This window comes from Protopterus annectens, chromosome 11.part0 (genome assembly GCF_019279795.1).
Source record: "Protopterus annectens isolate FY-2018-M chromosome 11.part0, PAN1.0, whole genome shotgun sequence".
Lineage (NCBI taxonomy): Eukaryota > Metazoa > Chordata > Ceratodontiformes > Protopteridae > Protopterus > Protopterus annectens.
In genome coordinates, this window is record NC_056745.1 from 351,049,011 (window position 1) to 351,061,976 (window position 12,966).

At 35.1% G+C, this 12,966-nt stretch overlaps 1 protein-coding gene across 1 annotated transcript in view; it reads left to right on the forward strand.

The window, feature by feature from the left end:
• Window positions 1-533: 533 nt before the first annotated feature.
• KERA (keratocan) overlaps window positions 534-12,966 on the forward strand; it is a 156,228-nt gene continuing 143,795 nt past the window's right edge. Inside the window, exon 1 of the mRNA XM_044087119.1 lies at window positions 534-786. The gene's annotated coding sequence lies outside the window, so the exon portion shown is untranslated. The remainder of the gene's footprint in view (window positions 787-12,966) is intronic.

Sequence of the window (12,966 nt, forward strand, 5' to 3'; positions counted from 1 at the left end):
CCCCAAAGAACAAATAATTTTCTACCCTTACAACACGTGCCAAAAACGGAAGACATAATCATTCACGTGGTTTGTATTAAAATCTAATAAGAGCTGAAGAGGCACATGGAACTACTCTAAGCATTAGTTTAGATGGCATAACAAGCAGAAATTATTAAATACTGCTTTGTTTGAACATTTAATTTTCCATAGGAACAGGGTTTATTTTTCAAGGGGAGAAATGCCATTGCACAATGACCATTTCCTCTCCTCTTATCTACCACTGCTCTCTGATGAAAGTGACCATGGAACATGACACAGAGCTACCCTGCACAGCTGCTCTGCATTATGTTTCAGACTTGCTGATAGCGAGGAGTCTTCGTAATTTGAGAGGTTAAAAGTTCTCACTACCAGTGCTCACATTCATATATATATATATATATATATATATATATATATATATATATATATATATATATATATATATATATATATTACACAGTACTGCTACTGAAAGTAGTCTGAGTTTTGCCATTAGAATATAGAAACAATGGTCAGTACATTCCCTGGCACCCCTATCTGTTAAATATGTAAAACAAAAAGCTGTCAAAAAGTTTGAGATACTCTCATATTTCTCTGTATTAATGAGAGTCAGATGCCCAGGTATGCATGACATTTTCTCAGGGTCACTGAATCTTGAAAGCAAGGATCAAAGCTTCTGCACAAAGTCAAAAGGTTTCATTCCAAGGAATGCTCCTGTAGATTTCACCAGCTCTCAGAAGCAAGCTCTACATAACTGAATCTAAGGTAAGTTATTTGTGTTTGCTTTTTTGCTTAAGTTATAACTGTGGATTCATTTGTGTTACTAGAGAATGATTTAAGAATTATGTAATCTGGATTTGAAATAAGCAATACTTGTTATGTGGCAAAACACCTAAAACTTAAGAAATAGTGTAAGCTTAACAGTTTAGGAAACATGCATCACTTGGGACAATACTTACTATGTTGAGATGCATTTATTCCAAAGGTGAGATACATTAGCCAGCATTAAAACTGATAGCACATGATATGTTATTTCTGGATAATTTTATTGATACATCACATTGTGTAATATAAATGTATTGACTTTTTGCAGAGTACCAGAGAGTTCCTATTTCCTCCTGTGACTTCTAGCAGTAACCAAAATGACTAACACAGGCTGCTGTGAATGATTAGGGTATTGTGTTATGACACCTTATTATTATCTTTCCATTTTTATTTTATTTATGTGGTAAAAGCCTTGCATTGCAGTGGCATTCTTTGTTTTTATATATTTGTTTACATGCTAACACTGTGAAGTGAATTGTAGTTAATTGTAGTTATTATAATGGGATTTTATATGATTTCATTTAAGAGTGCCTGACAATTATCTACCTTATCTGGAAACATTTTCAAACAAGAGGAATTTTCTAGAAAATCATTAGGAAATGGAACCTCTTTGGTATTTTACTACCATATCAAATTAACACTTGCTGTATTCTACTTTGATGGTGCTTCAGTGTCAGAAATTAAAACCCATACAAAATTGGAACCAGGTGGCTCCTAAACAGGTGTAGATTTAGAATGTATGATCCTCAAAAAAGCAAAAAATGTCATTCCAATATGTTCATTTTAGACTCCTGGGGTATTTCATGGTACAGGAAAATTGCAGCATATTGATAGCAACATATGCTTCAAATATACAGAAAGGAACATATCTTCTGTCAAATACAGGACTCATTCACAAAGAAAAGTGTCCTATAAATCATATGCTTAAATATTACTACATTGTTTTGTACACAGTAAAGCACTTAACTAATTCATTCATTCTTTCAGTCTTTCATTCATTTATTCTTGTCTAAGCTATTCTACATTCACATTTTAGAAATGCACCTGCAAACATGTTATGTTTCAGAGTGTTTATGTTTTAGGCAGAAATACAAATTCTATGAATGACAAATGGTGACGTTTCTGGGAAGCACGGGCAGATTTATACTGTTTCATTTTGGTTACATGCACTGCTCACAATTGTACAGTGTGCAAGAAAAGAAAGAAGAAGAAAACACGAAGCACAGATTTTACATTTTGTAAAAAATATGTTATTTAACAGGTTGTACAACAAGGACTGCGAAGCAACCATTAAATCAACCCTATTGATTTACATTTGTAATATATTCAACTGTCCGCAGCATTACAATATAAAGCTTAATACATTTAAATACACACACACACACACACACACACACACACACACACACACACACACACACACACACACAAATATGTATACATTCAGCAAAGAGCACTAAAATAACATATTTTGCGTTGTCATTCTTGAATTTTAGTACAAAATACTGCAACATAGCTACACTAACATACATGTATGATAACGTCATTACTGAAAAATGTTGCATCAGCAAACTCAGTCCAAAGAAACAGATTTAATTAAAATATAAAAAACAGTGTTATAAGAAAGCTGCCTCAGCAACTATATATACATATATATGTTGTTGTTGTAGTATCTTTCGGCTTTTCCCGGTTAGGGGTTGCCACAGCAGAACTCCGGTCTGCTAATGATTGGCAGCAGATTTTTACGTACCGAGTTGCCAGCCCTAACATACAACCTTCAACGAAGGTACGCCCATTCACGCATGTTTCCACACAGAAGACGCTTTAGCTGAGAATTGATTGCACTGTGGAATACAGCTGGTCCTAGATGGAAGGGTAACCTGAAAAGTTTGACAGCATATACTGGAAATAGGTGTTTGGATTGCTTGAACAATACATATAATCAAACCTATTAAACAGAGAAAATGGATAAAATGTCTTGTACTGGTTTAATCAGAAGCAATGAATGGGTTATTATACTAATCTGTGATAGCATCAGGAACAAGAAAGTTTATAATTAGCAAAATATATTAGTATATGACACTTAAACTAGAGTCTGCTAGCTTTACTTCTCAAGATGATTATCCATGTTTTCCTCACTGGTCTTGTTTTACATGTCTGCAATGCAGAAATTAATAAGGATTCATAACAGAATATTGAACTTCAACTTAAGACAGAAAATACTGTAAGATACATGTAAAAATTCAAAACATCATAAACTGTGAAAAACAAAACTGATACAATGAGATATTTTGCTTCAGTTTTTGCAGGTGGGTTGTCTTCTCCTTTTACACCCCCCCCCCCAATTTGGGTGTCTTCTCCACACCCCTGTCTAGAAAAATACTACCTGCAAACTTTGAAAATCACAGAGAAAGGGGGAAAAAATCTCTGAACAAACAAAATCCAATCAGGATGACTGCAGAGATACCATTCATATCAAACGTCATTTTTCTTTAGCCAATGTAATGCTGTGCTGACATTTTAGGAAACTCACTTAAAAGTATACAACACTTTAATGTCCACAAATGAGGAGTGACAAATCGTAGTCATCCAGGTTCAAGAAACATGACAATATTAGCTTTACTTTTTGTAAACAGAGGCAGAGAGAGAGAGAGAGAGAGAGACTGCATGGCATTCATTCTACTGCTAGACATAAACAGTCACACTACTTTATAATCAGTTTACTAACAGTGCAAACCAGAACAGCAGTTACATTGTAAAATTTCATTTATCCTGTTAAGTGTCAACAAAAAATTAAAATGTTGCACTAGAAATTCCTACACAGTATCAGATGACTGCAAGACACGAGGAAATGTGAACTGATGCTCTGGATATATGACAGCTAGCCATTTCGTGAATAAAATGAGTACAATTTAGATAGAAATAAAGGCCGTCACAGCTGTAGCTATGGAACCAGGAATATGCCATACAGGTATGACAATGAAATGCATAGAAAAGATTATGAAAATATGCACTATATAGAACAACGTAAGGATAACAAGGAGAAATTCAGGGGAGTAAAGAGATGAAAGGAAAGCCAGCTACAGATTACAGGGATGACAACTTCCACTGGAATATGCAAAAAGAGGGCAAGGAGGTATGAATCTGCTATCTTAAATTTAGTAGGGAATGTAAAGAACATTATGAGGGAGTGGATATCATATCTATATAGCTATACAGATAGATGTACATGCATATCTTTGGAAACAGTAAGAGAATAAATCAAGAAAGAATACAAAATGGTATGTAGGACAGTTTCAGTAGAAGTATACAGCTGTGAAGTCAGATAGGGTTAATGAAGGGAAAAGTTATACTTTTAAGGTACTAATGGACCTCTGATGGTCTAAACTTTCCAGGTAAAGAAGTTATTTTGATGTTTTTGCACATACACAAAGTGGCTATTAATGAGAAAACAGATACATTTTCTTATTTTGCTGCTGACAGCCAAATATGAAATATTGTTTCTATGCCCTGGACATCTTATTCCAAGTGTCCCTAAAAGCCAGATAATAACACCTCATTAATGGAATTGTTAAGAACAAAGGCTCGCAACTTACAGCTAACAGTATACCTTTAAACCTCTTAGTGCAATAAATCTGGACAAAGCCTAAAATAATGGAAGAAAAGGCTCAAAATTAGGGACATATTTTAAATATTGCTCTTATAAACATAGAAAGTTGCTAAAATTACACAATTTGTGTTACCATGTATTTTCTGAAAGATAAAGTTTGAAAGTCAAATACATTCCATTATTTAGTGGCTTCAGACATCAATAATTGGCAGGAAAAACAGATGTCTTATGTGGAACAGACTCGAAATATGATGCAAAAATCTGAACAGTTGAGAGATATTGCTAACAGACTACAGGATAACAAGCAGTATAAGTGTGCATGTACTCGTGTGTGTGTGTGTGTGTGTGTGTGTGTGTGTGTGTGTGTGTGTGTGTGTGTGTGTGTGTGTGTGTGTGTGTGTGTGTGTGTGTGTGTGTGTGTGTGTGTGTGTGTGCATGTGTGTGTGTGTGTGTATAAATGTTTGTATGTCAGTAGGGAGACTTTTGATTTCATTTAATGCCCATATAATAATCAAAGCACTCTGTCCAGTCTGGGCATTTTTAGGACTCTTTTAACAAAAACTGCATAATAAAAGGAACAAAGAAATTGTGAAGGCCAAAACAAAGAATACAATTATTTGCCACTGTTAACTGACAACATTAACAAAGATCTGCTAGTCATAAAGAATTGGATAATCCATGCAGACCCACAGAGACTTGATTTTTTCTTGTACTTATCAATCAAGATCTTGTCTGAATTTCATATGTACATATATATATATATATATATATATTTTTAAATCCAAGGCACTAGGAATGAAAGTGCTTATACAGCCTTTCATGGAACTGGTTGGTGTGACTACCTTATTTGAGAAGTACTCCTAGTGCCTTGGATTTCTGGTGTTTTGGACATTTAGTTTCTTTGATATATATATATATATATATATATATATATATATATATATATATATATATATATATATATATATATAAACACACACACATGCAGTTTCCTGGGTCATATACTTTTATGCCTTTATATCATCCATTCAGTTATAACACACTTAATCTACACATTGCATAAGCAATCAGAGAGCTAGGTGTATATATAATACACAAGTATGCACGCACACACACACACACACACACACACACACACACACACACACACACACACACACACACACACACACACACACACACACACACACACAAACACACACACACGCAGTAGATTTGTTGGATTCATTTTTACTTAATTTGGCATAGGTAAATGTGTGAATATACTTAACAGACACAGAAGGTAGAGGAATTCAAAATATGGAAATAAACATGAAAATGAAAGGAAAGGTTTGGTTTGAATGAACAAGAAAGATTTTGCAACTTAACCTAATTATTAATTAGATATTTTGTTTCTTTTGTGTTTGATTAGTATCTTAGATGTCTGAAAATGTTTTCTTCCATGCACGCATTACTAGGAGAATTTCTATTCACAAAACAAAATTCAGTGTTAATCATATTATATTATATATTATATTATATCATATCATAATATCTAATTACATTGGATGGCACAATGGTGCAGTGGTAGCGTTGTTGCCTCACAACAAGAGGTTCTCCAGTTTGATTCTTGGCTGGAGTGCCTTCTGTGCAGAGTATGCTTGCCCTTCCTGTGTTCATGTGGATTTTCTCTGGATACTCCAGTTTCCTCCCATGTTACAAAGATAGGTGTCTGGAGTGTTTCTCCACAGGCCACCGCTGAAAACTGGCTTTGATTCCAAATCAGACTTTCCCTGTAAACAAATGTTAAAATAAAACAAATAAATATTGTGAGACACAGGCTGCACTGAAAGATACACCTGTTCTAGTGATAGCCTGAAAGATGATAACTGGCAGTAGCCAGGTATGTGCATTGTTGAGAATAACTTCAACTCACTGGATAGTCTGTGTATTCCTGTATACCATAGAAGGCTAACCTGTTACTGAATGTTACAAAAACAAATGCTTGATATACTGGTAAGGAGTGCATAGCCAATTTACTCTGATAGATGCCCTGTAATCCCACCTTATCTAACAGCTTAAATACTCTGAAGCCTCGAAGATGACCTTATGCTCATAATGTTCATTACTGAACTCATTAGATATTTGAACTCTTAACACAACACCCTCTCTGTGATACAATACTTTCTTGTCACTCACATAATTTGCCCACCTCATGTCCTCATACTCAATGCATGTTCCCATAAATCTCTATTTGAAAGACTACCAAATGGGACTCAGTAGAGCCCCCCACACACACACACACATACACACACACTTAAGGGACTTAAATTCTACTAAGACATTTGTTTGTCTCTTTTATCTCAAGGCTATAAATATTAATTTCTTTTAGTCACCCTTTGCATCACTTTTAATGCATACCATGTGCAGTTTTACTGTTCTTCACTTCTCAAACATTTATCACGGTCTTTTGTTCTAGCATTTTTGTTTAAAAGTTTGGCATCAATAAAAGAGCAAACTTTCCCTTTAAGGCCTATGATATGTCATTTATCAGATCTTGTCCCAACACTGTTCATTGTCCCTCACCCTTGCATTCCTCAGTGGTTAGTATATTATCAACTTAATGAGCTAGATTTATTGTAAACCTCTGTGTGCTATTTTCTATCCATTGTTTTACATACTTACTACCCTTCGACCTAATCCTAAGTCTTACAAGTTTGTTCACAAAATGTTTTGTTTTCATTTTGCATTGGATATTTTTTAATTAAATTATTTGTTAATCCTGTATTCCTACTGGATCCTTTTAAGGGTGATCTGTGAGCACACTGTCTGATTAAGTGACTTGTTCAGTGTGACGCATTAGCCCAATAAAGGTTAAAGGACTCAAACCCTAGACCCCAAGAAGCAACCTGTTAATAGCTCATAGTCTTAATCCCTTGTGTTTATTGTGCCCTGCAGGCTTCCATATGTTATGGAGTTGTTTTCCTTCAGTAGGAGTCTCATAGTTGTTCTGAATCTAAGTACTGATGACAGGTTCTTCATATCAGCCATGTTCTTCCCATTCTTATCTTGAATCATACATAGATGATCCCGCCACTTCCAATTTTCTAAAATGTAGTATGAGAGTATTATCCTTCCTTATTTTCCAGTCTTCTAAGCACTCTAAAATGAATCCTGTTATCCCTCATGGCATTAACTTTACAGTATCCTTTACTTTATGCAATGGTGGGAATTTCCAGTTTTATCCCTGGCGATTACAGTTTCCGTTTTTTTTTTGTTTTTTTTTTTACAGTTCTTTTTCTCACATGTAACATGTTTTATTTTCCTTATCCAGCTCCATCAGTTTTATTTTCATATACCTACTATCTCTCTGCAGTCTCATATATTGCCATGCAAGTTTTCACCTCTAATCTTGATGGAAATGCTATTTTTTTTTTCTGCCTTGCCTTTTGCTCATTTGCAGGCCTACTGGCTTACATTTGTTTTAATTGACATAGTAGCCCATTCTCTTCATTGTCTATTCTTTAACACTTACTACCTGGTTTATATTCTTTTTTATTAAGATTTATCTATATTCTTATTACTCAAAAGCTTATTGATTCTGGGATGTTGTGAAATAAAGAAACAAAGAAAAAAAATGAATAGATGAAAAGATCTAACAAAGAGAATAAAAGCCTCATAATGCCACACTGTACATCTATGAGCTAGATGCAAACAATATTATTTCATATTCCATAGGACATGACTATTCCATCAGTTTATAGTTTAGTTTAGAAAACCTCTGTTATGCTCAGATTTGAACATTCAAGGTCCCTATATTCTGCAATTTTTGAGATCTCTCCATAAATTAAAGTCCACAGAGATTAGTACAATATGATATTATGATAATGAGTCCATTTTTGTCCCTGCGTCCCTCGCTTTATACCCTTCTCCAAAACCCACAATAAAGATCACCCTTCCATTTGACTCATGACCAACTTATTAAAGCAAGTTACTAACAACATTAGTCTTTAGAATGCATTCAAGGAGGCATATCTGGGGTATGGCAAAGAGGGCAGATATGCCACGTTCAAGTTGTTGGAGGGTGTGCTCATCAGATACCACTCAATCAAAAGTGCAATACCAGCATTCATACCCACTAGTATTTCCGAACACCAGTACAGAAATGAATGCTGATGCTGCTTTTACAGTTAGTGCTGAAACATTTTAACACTTCACTTTGTGTGTGGTATTTTATAGTTTTTAAAAGTACAAAGAGTTTTTTTTCTGCTTCTTATCTGGGGATTGGGGTTGGCAGATTAGGATACAGTAGCAGGTGCTAGATGAGTCATCTATGGTTCACTGCATTCATACTTATAACACATGACCATTGCAACTGAAATCATTGGAATCAATAAAACAAATTCAAAAACAAATCCAAAAAAAAAAAACAACAAATAGAACATTTCTCCAGTGGAGCAAGCCCCCCTGCACCCCCCCAGACCCCTGCTACTTAAATATACCAACTCCACGATTGCACTACAGCGAGGAAAAGGGAAATCTCCCATTCCATGCTGTATGCAGATCTCCGTTCAGAATTTTGAAATTTTAAAACCTAGATCATATGGTCTCGACCATATGAGGTTCGAGATTTCTGAAATTCGACATTCTGAAGGGAACCCATGTATACACATATACTGCTTTCTCTTTAACTGTTATGTAGACTGCATTTCTTTATCTTGCAATTACTGTATCACACTGTTCTCACTATTAACTCATGTGGCCAGTTTTTATCACAGACTGTGCCATTTTTTGTTATATTTGTTAATTTATTTGTTAATTATTTGCTAATTATTGTTATATAACTAATTTCTTTACTGCCTTGCTTTGTACATTGTTGCTTAATATGTGTTCAGTTTGATTGTTTAATACTGTCTATTTCTATGTATGGAGCTTTTCTCCCCAGGCCTCCACTGAAAATGGGTTTCATGCCCAGTTGGACATTACCCGGTAAACAATCAAAATAAATAAATAAATAAAATTAAAAAAACAGGTCATTTTAACAGCCCTGAACTGAGGAATACGTTCTGATAACATCATCCAACTTTAAAAAAATGTACACCTTTATCAGAATATAACAGAACCAAACTCTCTGAACCCAGAGAACCTTTAAAAAGATCATCTTAGTTTGGGTCACCATAGCACTACTCTATGGTGCGACCAAACTGTGTGACAGTAATTTGCAACTAGAAAGGGACTATATCAGCATGCTCATATTTGTTTTCTGCCATTTAAATGAAGCAAATTGCATTTTATACCAACTTAAACTGCACAAACCAGACATGTATACGCTTAAAACTTTTTCTCTGAAATGTGGCAGCTACATATACAGTAGATGACGGATTTAGTGGTTCTCTGTCAATCTGCTGACATCAGACTTAAGAAGTGATTGTTCCAGTACATTTATTGGTTCATTAAACCTAGATGCATTATTTTTTTAGTAGTCATCACTGTAAAATGTATTTCTTTTGATGTCTTAGCTGAAAACATTGCCATACCTACACTTCCCTCAATGATAAGCGTCTACGAAATTCTGAAAATTTAGAAGCCTGATGGTGGTTGAATCCAAGTTCCATTTATCACTTAAAATTTGACTAACATGGTTCCTCTACTTTTTCTTTACGGTAATGGTACATTCTATTTTGAATTTCATGTTACCCTGTTCTTATCTCCTACAACATGTGAACAATTCTGAAATGTAGCACTTGAGCTCAGTGAAAGGTAGAAGTAATCAAAGTGGATGAAGCCCATATTTGACTGTCTCTTTTAATCTTCTTTGTTACGTAACAATACAATGAGGACACTACTCAATGCATTCCCTGTGGCTTCCTTGATGCCACAATGAGAATTCTAAGAACACCTGCCTTGCCTAATCTTTGGATACAGTGGAAAACTATCACCCTTTAATATTTAGTTTTATGCATGTTTTGACTCTAGTCTGGGCTTCTTCTAACCACAAGCAGAAAGATCAGTCAGTATCTAACATTCTTCAGTCATATAGGAAATGTACTGAAGGTAAATGCAGCTTGTATGATACTTTGACTGAGATGCTTTCATCACTACAAAGGCTATTCCTCTGATGTAAGAGTTACATACCATTCTCTGGAACTTTTTATAGAAAACAGATGAATGAAGGAAAGCTGAGAGTCAGTATTACATTAATATCTGGATAGATTAGTCTGTGTAAGCATTAACTTTTTTTCTTTCTGACAAAGAGAGAGCAACTTATTTGACTGCATGGCTTCATCCAGTTTTTTTAAAGGCATGACTGTTAGCTTCTCCCTGTTGCCTTGCAGGCCAGAAGCCTAAATGAGCTTTACCAGATCTTCATTAAACTATAAAGGGTTCAACAAGACCAGCATGATGTCATCTACAAAAACCCTTACATTTGAATATTAAGATCCCATTGCTATCTATGAAACAGCTGTGTTTGCCTAATGCCTACTAACAGCATCACTCTTGGTAACAAAAATATTAAAGGGAGAGGGATGCTTTCAATAGCCCTCACATGAATTTGTGAAGGCACTATTCTGTAATTCTGATATCCTAGTCTGTATGACAGTGGACTCTAAGAGAACCCAATGTTGACAAGCCAAAGTTCTTAATACAGTCAATGCAAAGCCTGGTCAGCACAGATTACTACCATTTCAGCATCCATAATACTAGACAGTAAAAAGCATCTTTAGAAATGTGTTGCTCCCACAGTATTTCAGATAGTTTCTCAACCCACCATCCCTTGACTGAACTTGATTTACATTTAACTCAGACTTTTCAACATATTCTACTTCAACAGTTCTAATACATATCTATTGAAATATTGTGAGAATAAAGATACAGTTTCCCGTACACATATAACATGTGCAATTGATCAGTATAATGTTTAACATATTGGAAAAAAAAAACTAGTTCATAATTGCTCATTAAGGAACTGACTGCCATTATGGGAAAGACTGAAAAAGTAAAAATACCATCCTAACCTTCCCTCCTGGGTCATCAAACTTTCTATAAAAAAATGCAGCATCTTGGAAAATATTGCTTCATCTAGCACTGTTGGTACAGTTGCCAAACCTCCAATTAATGATATCTTTCTCTAAAGTGCTGATGTACCATGGGTACTCTTACTAAGGCCATGCTGAAATAGAAATAGTCAATGTCTCCATTGCCAAGAACTGACAGAATGATATCCAAAGACTGAGACATATTAGAACTATTAACAGTATCATGTACCATCCACTCATGAAAAATCTAAACTTACAACCAGAAAGCAATATTATTTACAGAACAGTCCATATGAAAAAAGAAACAAATGAATATGCTTATTAGTACTTATCTGACATATCTGACTGCATTGTCACTGGAATATTTTCTGCTTCAAGCCATGCATTCAGATTCTACATATCACTGGTAAATGAAAAAGTTACTTCTTCCATTATTGCAATCCCAGAAAAGATTGATCATAAACCTCTTAAGCACCTTATTTGTGTCAAATCAATCAGTCTCAAAGGGTAACACCAAAACATGCCACAAAGCATCCATCACTTGCTACTCTTCATTTCTCATTGAGTAAGGTGTACCTCACTTAAAGTTAATACATATTCAAGCTCTATTCTAAAATATTAGCAAACTAGTATAACAGTATCACTGCAAATTCCTCCTAACCTTTTTTCTTCCTTTTTCAACCATCCCTCAATTTACCCCCGGAACACCTCCTACCCTGCTATTTTTTCATAATTTCCTTTCATTCCTGGTACTATCTACCTTTCTTACTGTATCTAGTAAATCACCTTAGTCTTTCTTAAACACATTCATCCACACCAAAAAGAAATAAACAAAACACCACAATATTTCCAGTTATTACAACATGAAATGGTTAGCTTCCTTCTGTTAATATGTCTGACTCTTTACTCACAAAAATAAAAAAAGTCAAGACTTTCATAATGGTCACTTACCTGTAGCTGTTATGGTGGAAATTACCACCATAACAGCTATAAATACCACAGTACAAGGACAAAATGATTGACTTCAACAATTGGCTAAGCTTCTGGTGTCATTCTGATCCAACCATAAGCTAGTCACCCTTGATATCCACATCCCGCCTCCACCCCCCATTAAGGAAACCACGGTAAAAAATTTCTCCAAAGCCAACTTCATGCTTCTTAAGACAGAAGTGGTGAAGTTCATGACACCCATACAGATGGACAATACAGTTGCAACTACTGAATCCTACACAAATGCACTATATAAGCACTTACACAAGTGCATGGATCGTGCTATCCCAAACAGAACCAAGATGATATCCTTCAAAAAAAGGAAGCCAATCTGGTGGTCCCCTGCCATAAACAAACTCTACAACAGAAGGAAGAAACTGTTGCAAAAGAGAGTAAAATCCCATGAGTGGAGGAGCTCCCTGGTCGGCCTCAGTAAGAAGCTGAGATCCCTTATAAGATCCTCCAAAGCTAGCTACAAAAACAAAATCGCAACTAATTCTAAGG